At 37.2% G+C, this 13895-nt stretch overlaps 1 protein-coding gene across 1 annotated transcript in view; it reads left to right on the top strand.

Moving 5' to 3' along the window:
- The first annotated feature begins 370 nt into the window (after positions 1–370).
- fibcd1a (fibrinogen C domain containing 1a) overlaps positions 371–13895 on the top strand; it is a 172992-nt gene continuing 159467 nt past the window's right edge. The window contains exons 1-3 of the mRNA XM_048209264.1: positions 371–502; positions 6076–6240; positions 6476–6572. The gene's annotated coding sequence lies outside the window, so the exon portion shown is untranslated. The remainder of the gene's footprint in view (positions 503–6075; positions 6241–6475; positions 6573–13895) is intronic.

Below are 13895 nucleotides of genomic sequence, written 5' to 3'. Positions count from 1 at the left end.
CGCTCTGCTTCCCACTGGCACAAATAGATGAACAGATTTCCGTCTCATAAACAAGGTTCTGGTTCCACTGAGTGATTGTGTATGAATTGCACTTAATCAGCTCCTGTGTTCAAATATCAGCTCTGGCTGCCAAGCATTGGGTCTGCTTATACACTCATTAGGTAGATGATAACAATAACAGTGGAGTGTGTCATTTATATTTGCGATGTCATTGTTATTAGCACCACAGCTGACTGCATCAACCTGTTAATGTGCAGTTTGGTGTCAGACACAGCCATTAAAACCCTTAGCGTTGGTGATGTAACACTCTTTTCTACTGTCCTTATGTGGAGTCATAAAAGTGCATAATGTTTTCTTTTCCTCTCTTTGTCATTTTAGTAGCTCCCTAGTCCTCCCAGACCTCCGCGTCAACATCTAAACCGAATTATGCAGCTTATCCTGAACCGAGAGAAGGTCTTCTGTTTACAAAACAAATCATGAGAATATTCAGCCCCTGTCCGAGGTAAGGCAACCTGAGAAAGTGTTGTCTTGCTCAGTTGCTCCCTTCTGAATTCTGTAAAGTATGTAAATACAGTAAAATGGCTCACACCTCAAGGCAGAGAAAGACATTGAAGGTCAGTTGTGGGCTGAAGCTGTTTTATGCTGCAGGAATGCTTGACAGTGTGCACAAATAAGTGCATTTTTCCTGATACCACTTTTTTTGCACTATTCAAATAATATAATACCAACAACGAGCAAAGTAATGCTTCTTTTAAATACATCTTTTTGAAAAACAATCTTGCATAAATGAATGATGAATGAAATGATGAATAATGAATAAAAGTTGTACATTTTTAATAATCCTCAAAGTCCAGACTTCAAGTGATCCACTGCGACCAAATTTGAATTTTTACCCTGGGCGGCCTGGGCATCGCCTCTTGAGCCCCAGGACCTCAGAGATCCATTCCAGACTTCCAGTGCTACATCACGGTCAAATTTGAATTCGATGCCCACCAAGAGTGACTCTGAGTGGGCCTCATCAAACTCCAGGAAGAGCCACTCTGCACCTCCTCTCCCAGCACTGTGATGGCCTGTTTTACACCATCGAGTGCTGCGGAAGCACCTTCAGAGGGCGGACGGATCTGACTTTGACTGGGGGTGAGCCACCTTCCCTGGGTTGGGGAAGGAGGCCGGAGAGCACAGAGGTCTGACTGAAACAGCCAGTTGGGACTCCTGCTGGCCACTCTCCGAGGGACAGTTGGTCATCAGTTGGATGTACTCGTTATATCAGAAGAAGAATGACATCTACGCTAATATTAGTCTCTCTGTTTATCCCGTGGTCAGATGGAACCTGGCCGTATCCAGGTGTGATCGAGGACCTGCACCTTGACACGACCACAACGCAGCCCTGAAGTGTCAGCAGAGATTGAGTCAACTAGATCATCCACTGTGAAGGCCTCATCAACACGACAGCCAGTGGCACAGCTCCTCAACAAACCGTCCATACCGCCTTGATGAATACGATCCTCAACTGGATGGAACTGGAATAAATACTTTGACTGTTGCAATCCCGTCGGACTTATGATAGCTGTCTGAATCGTAACAAAGCACTGTTCGCCAGAGGTGAACTGGCCCCCCGACTAAGCCTGGTTTCTCCCAAGGTTTTTTCTCCATTTTTAACACCTGTTTGCCACCTGATGTCACCTGTTGGAGTTTGGGTTCCTTGCCGCTGTCACCTTTGGCTTGCTTAGTTGGGGACACTTGACGTTTGACATTCAACAGTGTTTTGATCTGCCTGCATTGACACCATTGTATGCGAACTGAACTGAGCTGGATGATGACATCACTGTTTACTCAAGTGCTGATATAGATAAATTAACTAAATTAATAACTATTATTTATTACATCGAAATGAATCAATACTGAATTTACTTAAGATGGATACTGACACCATTTTCTTTAAGAGCTGCTGTGCAGCCAAAATTATATACCAGTTATCACTGTAAAGCTGCTTTGACACAATCTGCATTGTAAAAAGTGGTATATAAATAAAGGTGACTTGACTTGACTTGAATTGACCCATCCCCAGCACCGAGATGGGGGACTTTACCACACCTATGCCCCAGGCATGCCCACCGGGGTCGTGGGTGAATCTGAATCATCAGAGTCGTGCCCCTCGAATTTTCAAATACGAATTTTTAACATTTCGACGGAAAAACGTCCTTAACTCCATAACACCGGCGCAGATCCGCACGACATTTAGATGAAATCTAAATGTAGATCTTTGGGAGACCTTTCCAACGAGAGAGAGATAGATAGATAGATAGATAGATAGATAGATAGATAGATAGATAGATAGATAGATAGATAGATTTTTATTTTTGATGAATACATGAATACAAACTACTCTGGTTTGCTTGCATCATCCTTTTTTCTATCATTAAAGTAACATTATTGACTTAATACATATCCTCTTTCACCATCCTGTTTATATAGTTTCAGAGTGGACAGCAATGAAAATCAAAGGCTCATATGTTGTTCGGTGTTTACCACGGATTAACGTAAGCCTCTATTCTTCAGATGAATACAGAATCTTGTCATAATACTGTAGAGTTTGAATATGTAGATGGGAGTTCTGGCGGCTGTTTGTGTCAGTGATTATGGGAAAGAAAATGAATAATACTCCCTCGTCAATGACCTCTGACTCCTACGGCCCTCATTTCTGGCTCCTGGGCATTTAGTTGAAACAGAATGACTCCAAATCACTCTAAATACACAAGTCGGGTCTGCAAGGACTTGGGTTATATATGCCGAAATGTGTGGGAGAGAGCATCTCACTGCAACCTCTAACAAGTTTAAGCCATGCGTAACAATCTGTCAGAGAGACACGAATATCATCGTTTCAAAGCTGACATCTTGATAGGAAAGTACCTTATTTAGGGACATATTTCTTTATTTTTACCACTTCTAATAATATTATAATAATAATATTATAATAATACTGCCGCACTATCGCAGGACAATGATAGATTAAATGTTTTCAAATATATTCATGTTTTCTTTGGTTAAAAATATTAGAAACTCCCAGCTTACAGCCTCTTTAACCTGACAGTTTGACGTTAGCAGTCAGAGGCCAAAGTTTCCTTGTTTCTTGGTTTCAGAAAAAGCAATTATTCTAATTGTTTTGCAATAAATTATTCAGCAGGCAGAATTTAATGAGTTTACGTGCAAGGTATATTCCAAGATTTGTTTCCGTGTCTTGATTAGCATTTCATGAGGACTACTATTGTTATTTTTGTTGCTATGCCAAGCAAAGCTTCCAAGCAAAAGCACTTACAAATGATATTTTAGCATGTTTTAGGAACTTACCTGTATAGTATGTATGTAATCTATGTTACTTTCCAGTAGTGGCCTAAAGGCTGTTAGGTTGTGGCTAATTTTAAATTTTCCCAATGTTTTTTTTTTTTAGTTTTGATTTTATTAAGATCAGTATGATGTGCGGCTTTGTACCAAAAGTGAAAATTAGATAAAGGACATACAATTCAATTCAATTCAATTCACATTTATTTGTATAGCGCTTTTCACGATACATATCATTTCAAAGCAGCTTTACAGAGAATGCATGTCAACATTACAATTTAAAGAATGCAGTTAGCAAATAATGTAATAGTTTATGCAATTAATTTACAATCACTGTTTTCACTGCAGTTTAACTGATCGTAGAAGCAGTGAGCTCCTGGAAAAATGAATTACATTAACAATAATTAGGATATAGATATATAGATACCAGATCTTTTAAATGCAGCGCTCAGCCATTTCTAACTAATGGAAAAACAGAATATAGTGTTAATGATGCTAGCATCTTAATATTTTTTGTGCATTATCACATTTTAAGTGCATTATCACAGAGTTGGGGAAAGTTACTTTTAAAAGTAATGCTTTACAATATTGTGTTAGTCCCTAAAACTCCCTTTTTATGAAAAGTAATCTGTTACATTACTTTTTGCGTTACTTTTTCCTCACCTAGGCTGGGCTTGCTTTTTTGTTTTTAAAAGTTCTACTTTTGGCAAATGTTAAGGCCCTTTCACATCAAAAGTGAAATAAATAAGCCTCAGGCTGAAGGCAATGCATATTTACGCCTCTACAGTAGAGCGCGCAGCTCAAACAAACAAGCAAGCCTTTTAGCTGTGCTGCCATTCTGGATTGAAGAAGAATAGGATACAGGAGAAGGAAGTTCAACATTTATTTCTAAATCTAATATAAAGTAATTTTTGCTTATTAGTATGGTTGAGTTAGATCATTGAAGGTCAGCAGCAAAGACATTGATTAAAAAAAAGTGAGATTAAATACATAAAGTATATTTGTGTAATCTGATTGTTTAATTATTACAGGTTTGCGTAAAATTCTGCATTTCACTGTTTTTATTCATTTTGAGGAATACTAAATGTTTTCGTGCAAGTGAGATGAGTAAATGCATGTTCACATTTAATGTAGAACTACAATAACCATCATGTTTACACAGAGCACAACACTTCTGCACTTTATTTCTCTCAACATGGGGACAGGAGAGCTGTCAGTCAATACATGTGAAAAAAGTAACTTAGGTATTTTGTTGTGAATTGAGAAAGTAATGCGTTACTTTACTAGTTACTTGAAAAAAAGTAATCTGATAACATAACTCAAGTTACTTGTAATGCGTTACCCCCAACTCTGCATTATCAGTTAAAATGGTACATAATAACAACAGGTGACGTGACAAGTACGTGATAGGAACGTTTATTCAATGTTTTGACAACTGCTAAATGCATTTCCCTGTTTAAGTGGTAAAAATTCAAGATTAGATTAATCAGAATTACATTGTGTTAACTACACATCAGTTTGTTTGTCCATTTGTCCTGTGCCATCATGTAATTATTGATTATCATTATAACTATTGAATTACTGATATAAGGCTATAAAGCAAGTCATTTCTCTTGGTGGCTATCTTGTTGACGTCCATGGGCAGCTATTATCTGTTAACCAAATTGGCAATGAGTGAAAGCTAATATATAAATAGCAATAAAATCAGACAAAAATTGTCATGTTTAGCTCAAATCACGCAAAAAAGAACTGGTTTTGCACATTGCACTTGAGTAAACTATTTCTCTTATTTATTTTATGTGAAAAGAAATGAATACTTATAAAAGAGATTAATACAGTGGTCTCAAACTCAATTCCTGGAGGGCCACAGCTCTGCACAGTTTTGCTCCAACCCTAATCAAACACACCTGATCCAGCTAATCAAGGTCTTCAGGATTACTAGAAACTTCCAAACAGGTGTGAGTTGGAGCTAAACTGTGCAGAGCTGTGGCCCTCCAGGAATTGAGTTTGAGACCACTGGTCATTTATTCAATATATTTATTCAGCAAAGATGCATTAAGTTGATCAAAAGTGACAGTAAAGATATCCATAATATTATAAAATATTTTTCAAATAAAGTTCTTTTGAACTTTTTATGCATCAAAGGTCTCCACGAAATAGTAAGCAGCACAACTGTTTGTAATAATAATAAAGGTTTCTTGAGCACCAAATCAGCATATTAGAATGATTTCTGAAGGGTCACGTGACACTGAAGCCTTGAGTAATGATGCTGAAAGCTCAGCTTTGCCATCACAGGAATAAATTACATTTTAAAATATATTAAAATAGAAAACAGTTCTTTTAAATTGTAATAATATTTCACAATATTGCTATTTTTACTGTATTTTGATCAAATAAATGTAGCCTGTGAGTATAAGAGGCTAATGGTAGTCTATACACCCACTCTAATGACAACATACTGAATGGACAGCAACTGAAAGGAAACCAATAACAGAAAGAATGTTTTGTAGTATTATAGAGTGATATAATGCACTGCTCATCAGTAGTTCTTCAGAATGATGTCATGCTGTGTGTGTGTGTGCGCCAGTGCCCTGTGCTCTGTTAAAACATGACCCTCTCATGTCCACACTTTCATGATTTCGCACATGATAGGACAGCCTCTACCCATAATGGAAAGGCCTGTCATTATTTTGAGATACTCTGCCTAATGTTGTGGTGTCACCACATGTCTTCCAGAGTCGTATTCTCTCACACTCGCCATCAGGTGACACAAAATGCTCTCCCTCCTGCTGAAATGTCCAGTCCAGAGCAGAGAAGCTCCATCTGGGGCACCATCTGCTAGTTCGCTCTCATTACATGTAGGGGGCTGAAAGTCCAACGCTCCCCTTGTTCTATCAACAGGTAAGCAGCCTCAAATGCTTTAAAATGCCAATCTCATCCTTTATGAACCGGAAATAGTGTTGTTTAATCTATTAAAATTTGTTGGAGTGCATTGCATTTCTTTATTTGAATGCATTTCTTTACTTCAAAAAGAAGTGCGGATTAATACAAGATCTCAGATTCGATCGCTGCCATTTAAAGATGCTCTTTGTCTGTGAAATGAAAATATAATTATGGCAATCCTGCTCTCTGCTAGGCATCCTGAGATCCTGAGATTGAATCCAAGCCATACATCTGAAATAAGCATCACATGCTGTGTTTCTCCACCCCCATCTATTGGCTCTAAATTACAGGTCAGTGTTTATTGGTCCTGAGAGCTGTGTGTGGGTTTTGTGTACTGTTGTCGTTCTTATTCAGTCCTTTTTACCTCATACGATAATGTCTCAAACAGATATTCATGGATATTAGAGTTCTGTGAGAGCGAGCAATTGTCCTCTGTCATTTACTGGTGTCAGACGTCTGACTTAAAATACATATATTTGAAAGACAGTTTTATTCTTTTTCCCCCCCGTTTTTGCTATAGGGCACCAGTGGAATACATTTACAGACAGCAGCACCAGCTTTTCTCAGTGACAAATGGACCTTTAAATTCTGTCATATTAAGATTTTTTTCTCTACAACTATAATTCTGGGCATTTCTAATTATTATCAATATTGAAAACAGTTAAAGACACAATATGTAAGATTTTTGCAGTAAAATATCCAAAAACCACTAGGCCAGTGTTATATATTTTGTTCAACTTCATTCATGCAAATGTTTCAACTATTTGTAAATCGTGAGAAAATCGCGATTTTAACCAAGGATACGGGACGTGTGAGGAGTCGCCTGTCAATGGCGTCATATCTGCGTTACCCTCGGTTTCCGGTTTTATTTTGTTGAAACCATGGAAACACCAAAAACGCTTTAATATATTACATGTTTTATTGGACAAGGGAACAACTGTTTCAAACAGTCAAAACAGTCTGTTTGGTTACATTTATAGACAGAAAACTTAATGTTATATAGCTCAACACGTTTAGTCTTATTGTTTAAATCTAGTTTTCTTGATTTTTTGCGAGTACCATGTTTTTACCTTGCCTCAGAGAAAAACACTATTTTGTCAAGTAGCTAACATAGCATAAGATGCAGCTTTATTTTTATTAACAGTAATACAGCATTTTCTCCATCATGCAATACAATTAAAATTAATTGCATGCCATTTATCAACACAAGCCATCCAGCATTTATTAAAGGTCCCGTTCTTCGTGATCCCATGTTTCAAACTTTAGTTAGTGTGTAATGTTGTTGTTAGAGTATAAATAAAATCTGTAAAATTTTAAAGCTCAAAGTTCAATGCCAAGCGAGATATTTTATTTAACAGAAGTCGCCTACATCGAACGGCCAGTTTGGACTACATCCCTCTACTTCCTTCTTTAATGACGTCACTAAAACAGTTTTTTGACTAACCTCCGCCCACAGGAATACACAAGAGTTGCGTTTGTAGAGTGTGTTTGTCGCCATGTCGTCGAAACGCTGTTATTTTCATCCCGCAGTCCAATCACCGGGTCTGATTCCGGCTCAAATTGATAGGGTAAAATTAAAGACATGTTTACAATAACACTGAGCGCGTGCATCTCCACGTTATGGTAAGAGGCGTGACCTTTCCGGGCAAGATGCGCTAAACTGCTGTCGAATCACAACACAGGAACCGCTGGCACAATCAGAACTCGTTACGTATTTCTGAAGGAGGGACTTCATAGAACAAGGAAGTCATCAGCCTGTTTTTATGACAGTGGAAACAGCGGTATACAGATAAGTAAATTATGTGAAAAATACTGTGTTTTTTTACACGCGAAACATGAACACATGTTATATTGCACACTATAAACACAATCAAAGCTTCAAAAAAACACAAAAAATGGGACCTTTAATATGATATTTAAAGTCGATCTAACTTACTGCATTGGCAACGTGTGTCTCACAGCGGCAGCCAAGCGAACGTACAGAGTAACGTTATAACATCATTTTCAACACATGTATCTAATATGATAAACAGCACTGCTTTACCCCACATATGCTTGACCGGGAAAACCGGAAGCGGCGACTTTGGCATAATACAAGTTCCGCTGCTCACGAGCCATGTGTCGCGTTCGTCTCTCATTAGCAATCGCGCGTTCAGCTCCAACATCACTCAGCCCTGCTCTGCTTCATACTACAGTAACATTAATAATCTACATGATTTCTGTCCCATCCCGATTCTTTTCCACTGGCTGTGAGGTGAAGACGACATCTCCCAAGATTCCTCACTCAACTTGGCATCATCAAGCTATGCCTTTGTTTTAAATAAACAACCTCTAGCTGTGAGAATTAACATAGTGTGCCTTTAAAAAAACTTGTGCTGCATGGAAAAATTAACGTGTGGGTTTGGAACAACATGAGTGTGAAGGTGTCATGTAGGGCTGTCAAACGATTAATCGCGATTAATCGCATACAAAATATATGTGTGAGTACTGTGTGTAATTATTATGTATATATAAATACAAACAAATTAATGTATACATATATTTATATATAATCTATTTTTAATCTCTATAATAAAAATGTATAATTCAGATTTTGATCTCCATAGCCATTTACATATATTATATATATCTTCCAAGGGTTTTTTTCCCTCCTAGGACTTTTTTCCCAGTGTTAGCACGCTGGGTTTTTCTCCTAGGGGGTTTTTTCCACCCCTGGGAGTCAGCCGACATTGGCTTAATGTAGCACCATCTTGTATATGTTACATATTACCACGCTTGTTTGTACAGCTTATTTTTAACCACTTCCCTTTTTTTCTGTGCTTCTAATATGTAAAGCTGCTTTGAAACAATTACCAATTGTAAAAGCGCTATATAAATAAATTTGACTTGACTTGACTTGACTATATAGTTAAGAGAAATATCTTATTTATGAACAAAATATTTTTATTTATATAAAATATAAATTATATAAAAATATAAATGAATACATATACTTGTAAATATTTCTCAAATATGTACATGAATGTGTTTGTATTTATATATACATAATAATTAGACACAGTACTCGCACATATATTAGGCAAACTCAAACTTTTATTTTGTATGCGATTAATCGCAATTAATCGTTTGTGCCATGGCATGTCAAAATTACTGTAATTATGAGATTCTGACTTGTAAAAAGCATTCACGTCCTTGTAGAACTCGTAATTACAACTTGTAAACTCATGACCGCTTTACCACCTGACCAATGCAGATTCATTTTTGGCATTGTTAGTGCCACCATAGAAAAGCATAATTCTGAGGACGTGAACAGTACCGTAAATAAAATCTTTTGTTGTCATCTCATAATTACCGTAATTACGACATAACATGAATGCAGCGTGAGTAAATAATGACGGAATTTTCACCTTTGGTGAACTATCCCTTTAAGAAACTCAAGGGTTCCTTGCATGAATTTGCAGTTCAGACTTTTTTTTTGTATACAAAAAAATCTCTTTGATATTGTCTGCAATAATCTCCCCTCACAGGAACACAATGTAATCTATGGACAACAAGTGCTTTGTGCCAAACAAGAGCTGTGTATTCCAATGATTTTGCAAAGTCATTTCCTGTCTGATATCTGTTATGACCTTTAACATCTCTGCATTAAACTTTTTAAGTGCAGACTTTAATGCCGTGAATACCAGCCAGGCCATTAATCTCCTGAAGTTCCTCTTATTGGTTTACAAACAGCTGTGATTTTGCAACGGTAAGCTTTTCCCCGATTTGTTTGAAAAGATACTGAAGATGATAAGTTTCCCCACATCCGGTGGCGCAATCCAATGCCTAATCTCCATTGCAGGATGACTAAATGCAGTCTGGGGCTTTCAGTGGACACTTGTCAAAGTGAGGTATTCTGGTTGAAGTGATCTGAAGACAGACACTTAAAATTGATGATAAAACCAAAGCAGAGCGAGAGCGAATGTACGCGCGTGCATGCAAACATCCGGAATCCCTGTCTCATGCGATAATGAGAGTTTGAGCAGGTCTTAATTCTCACAGATGGGATCTGTCGATAGCAGATTAATGGAAACTAGGTTTGTGTGTTTGTAATGCATGGCTAGCAAAGCCCTGAGGCATAAGAACGAGACTGTGTGACATGTAGATTCTGGCATAACTATCCAAAAGTAGCGATGCTACAAGCTTAGCAACATTTATCAGTAGCCTGCTGGAAGCTCAGCTTTTTTTTCCTGAGAGTGGAGTTTTTCCAGTAATGTGCAACACAGGAGAATTCTGTCATTTTTGTAATTTTTTCACCACAATGTCATTGTGGTCAATGTCGTGTATTTAGGTCATTGACGAGGTTTTAAACACAAAAAAGCATAATGGAGATATAATTCATTTTTATTAAGTGTTAACAATGAGTTTATGTGGGTTTTATAATAAATTAACACTGCTTTCATAATTTTTTACAAGATGGACAAAATTTGTCACCAAAAAAGTCATTCGTTTAACCAAAATTGTGGTTTTAGCGAATGACAGTTTTGGTTATACCGAATGACGATATTTTCAAACAATGCTAACAATGCTGATATCTAGCTAGCTAATCAAACATTTTATATTTAATACAAGTTTTTAAAATATTACAACATTTTCCATGTTTTATAGTGGTTGTACCGAATGACCTGATGTTTCTGGACATGCGTATGAGCAAGTGAAAACATGAATTTTTCAAAAAGTTAGGAGAGAGTTAGTTACTTCATGACCATGTGGTCCTTTGCAGGTGTCTGAATGATGTCACATCCTGTCACATGATATTGATTTCATGACTTGATCCAAAATGGTCCCTTTATATCGGAATGACATCAATGAAATTCATTTTTCTGGACATTCTTTCTCATAACAAAGCAACGACTTCTACGCATAATTTTAATACCATTTTGCACTATGTTGATATATGATGTTATAAAATCATGGCAGAGTAAAAAATGTATACATTTATTACATTTTAAGATATTTTAATCACAAATGAAATGACTTTATTGGCCTTTGGACGGTTAAACCGAATGACTGAAAATCTTATATATACTTTTATATGTAGCAAAATATAATTTTCATTTCATAATATTTCACAATATTAGATTGTTCTGTATATTTGATTAAATAAATGATCAAACCGACCCCAAACCCCATTTGAATGGTAGAATATAAGTGATATTTACCTTGATTTTTCTGTTTTTTTTTTCTTCACACATCACATGGTTGCTCAGCTCTTCTCCTAAAAGTGTTACCTTTCCCAGTAACAAGCTATATTGCTGTTAATAGCTTTAATGTTGTTGCTTACATTTTGTTAGCAGCTTGTAATGTAGCTCCATTTCAAAAAGGTTTTAAAATATCTTGTAGCTTAGAAATCATTGGTGACACATTCTTTGCTTGTGTGCCATGTAACCCCTCACGAATGCTCCTTTGCTCTGTGAGATTAGCACGAGCACTCCTTTGGTTATCTATTCAGGCCTCTGACTGAGGTGAAGCCAATGTGAGACTCGGGTCATTATGATGTCTCAGAACATCACACCAACTGCATGACATTCCTCTATTAATACACTCGATAAACTCAATGCAGCTGTCAATGTGAAAATCTTTGGCTCTGTCTGCTTTCGGAAATAATTGCCTATTTACAAACCCACTGAAGTGTTTCAGCACAAATAGAGTATAAAATGCAAGCCTGATGAGGCGGTGTCAGCCCTGTCAGTATTGCAGCGAGCCCGGCAGCGTCCTCCTTCACCGCCCTATTTGAGATTTCTGTCACCCCACACGCTTGTCACACAACTGTCGCATTACGCTGTCTCTCTCTTGTCTTCCTGCTTGTCACCTTTGGGATATTAGAGGGCGTAATTTGTGCCATTGAATTTAAACTGTGAAAAATTGTTTGAGGCCCAGATTCAATCAACCCCAAATTCAGATGAAAACTTTCATAGAAACTGTCATTGCAAAAGTGTGTTCAGTGAACGTACAAAATATGTGTGAGGCAGAAAGTGTGGGGGGGGGACTCTTAAAGTCAGCATAAAATAGAAGATGCGATTTGATGTTGAATGTGTTAACGAATGCCATTTAATTTTTTTTTGAGGTTTAATGCATTAAAAATATTAACGCAATTAACGCAGCATCCGTTTTTTGTGTGTTTTGTTCTGTGTGTGTGTGTAATATGTTATGATAAATGTCTTAAAGCTGCAGTCCGCGATTTTTCCTCTTTGTCGCCATCTCTTGTTTGAAACCTGCAGTTGCAGTCATGTGCGGAACAGTTATCGTCAGCGCGGATGAATCTAATGCTTGCTGTCAGTCACCGCACCGGTGTGGATACTGAACTTCAGAATCACAGATTCTACGTCTTGAAAGTATGACCATTATAAGAATTTTCACTGGAAAATATCATCTGAACAAGTAAGTAACATTTCTGACACTTTTGTTCTGGCCAACTGAGGGAAAAAGCATTAGGCCTACAATAAATCGCGCTGCCAATGATGATTAAATCTAACAGTCGCTTAGCTCGGATCATGCCAAACCGTGCAAATTATTATTACTGTTATACTTTGTTCTCAAATCGTTAATGTTAACAACATCAGCATTACTATGACTATGTGTATATTAGCGTTACCTGTAGATTTCAATTTCTGTAGCCACTCCACAGTCCAAAGTCTTTTGCTTTTTGACCACGGGTGAATCTCCAGTTGTCACTGATGATTGTCATTTGGATCTTTCTGGATTACAATCCGCCATCAAAATGATAAGTTTAATTATTTCAGCTGCTGTGAGAACAGGCTATAAATGATCCGCTACCAGCAGCGTCCTCACGTGATAAAACCGATTAGCCTGGACTCCTTCCTTTTTTCCGTTACGGACGTGACGTAATGACGCACAGAGGAACTGTTGCATGCTCAAATTTCCGGTGGAAATCCACCATGTCGCTAGCCTGACGTGGTCATACTCAATTCTAGTCAGAATATAAACTTCCCGACCTAAAAATGTTGTGGGCGGGGCTAAGTTCGGCTGGCATCCAGGCTACCATGTCGCTCTTATTATAAAACATTATTACAAGCTTACCGTTGTGAATCGAGACAAGATAATTAGATAGTTTTGAAAACCGGCTGGTTATGTACTTGCTTAAAAATTGATTTTATTGAATTTGAATTTTTAACCAAAAAAAGTTACGGACTGCAGCTTTAAATTAAGATTGAAAGTATATTTCTGGAAAAAAGGTAAAACAATAAAATTGATTGTATGGAAAAGAGCAGCTCTGTCATTTTTATATTAACTCTATGTGTTCCAGAGGGAAAATTTTCAGTGAGTTTGGAGCGACATGAGGGTCTGCAATGACAGAATTTTCAGTTTGAAGCAAATAATCAGCAGAAGGTAGGATTGACCAACATTAGACATGTGGTTGAGGCATTATTGTCAGTGCTTTACACAGTTTTTTTTTTTTTTAACCTACATTAATCATGAACCTTTATTAAAGATACCTCTCCCTCAAAAAAAAAAAAAAAAAAAAAAAAAAAAAATTCAGAGGTAGGTGTCTGTTCCTGGATGTCGTTCTTGCAAATGAAAGGTTTCCTCTCAGCTTAAATGACGGGGAAACG

Source organism: Megalobrama amblycephala, linkage group LG12, assembly GCF_018812025.1.
Source record: "Megalobrama amblycephala isolate DHTTF-2021 linkage group LG12, ASM1881202v1, whole genome shotgun sequence".
Classification (NCBI taxonomy): domain Eukaryota; kingdom Metazoa; phylum Chordata; class Actinopteri; order Cypriniformes; family Xenocyprididae; genus Megalobrama; species Megalobrama amblycephala.
The sequence above is the reverse complement of the archived record's forward strand: the minus strand, read 5'-3'. Positions and strand labels throughout refer to the sequence as shown.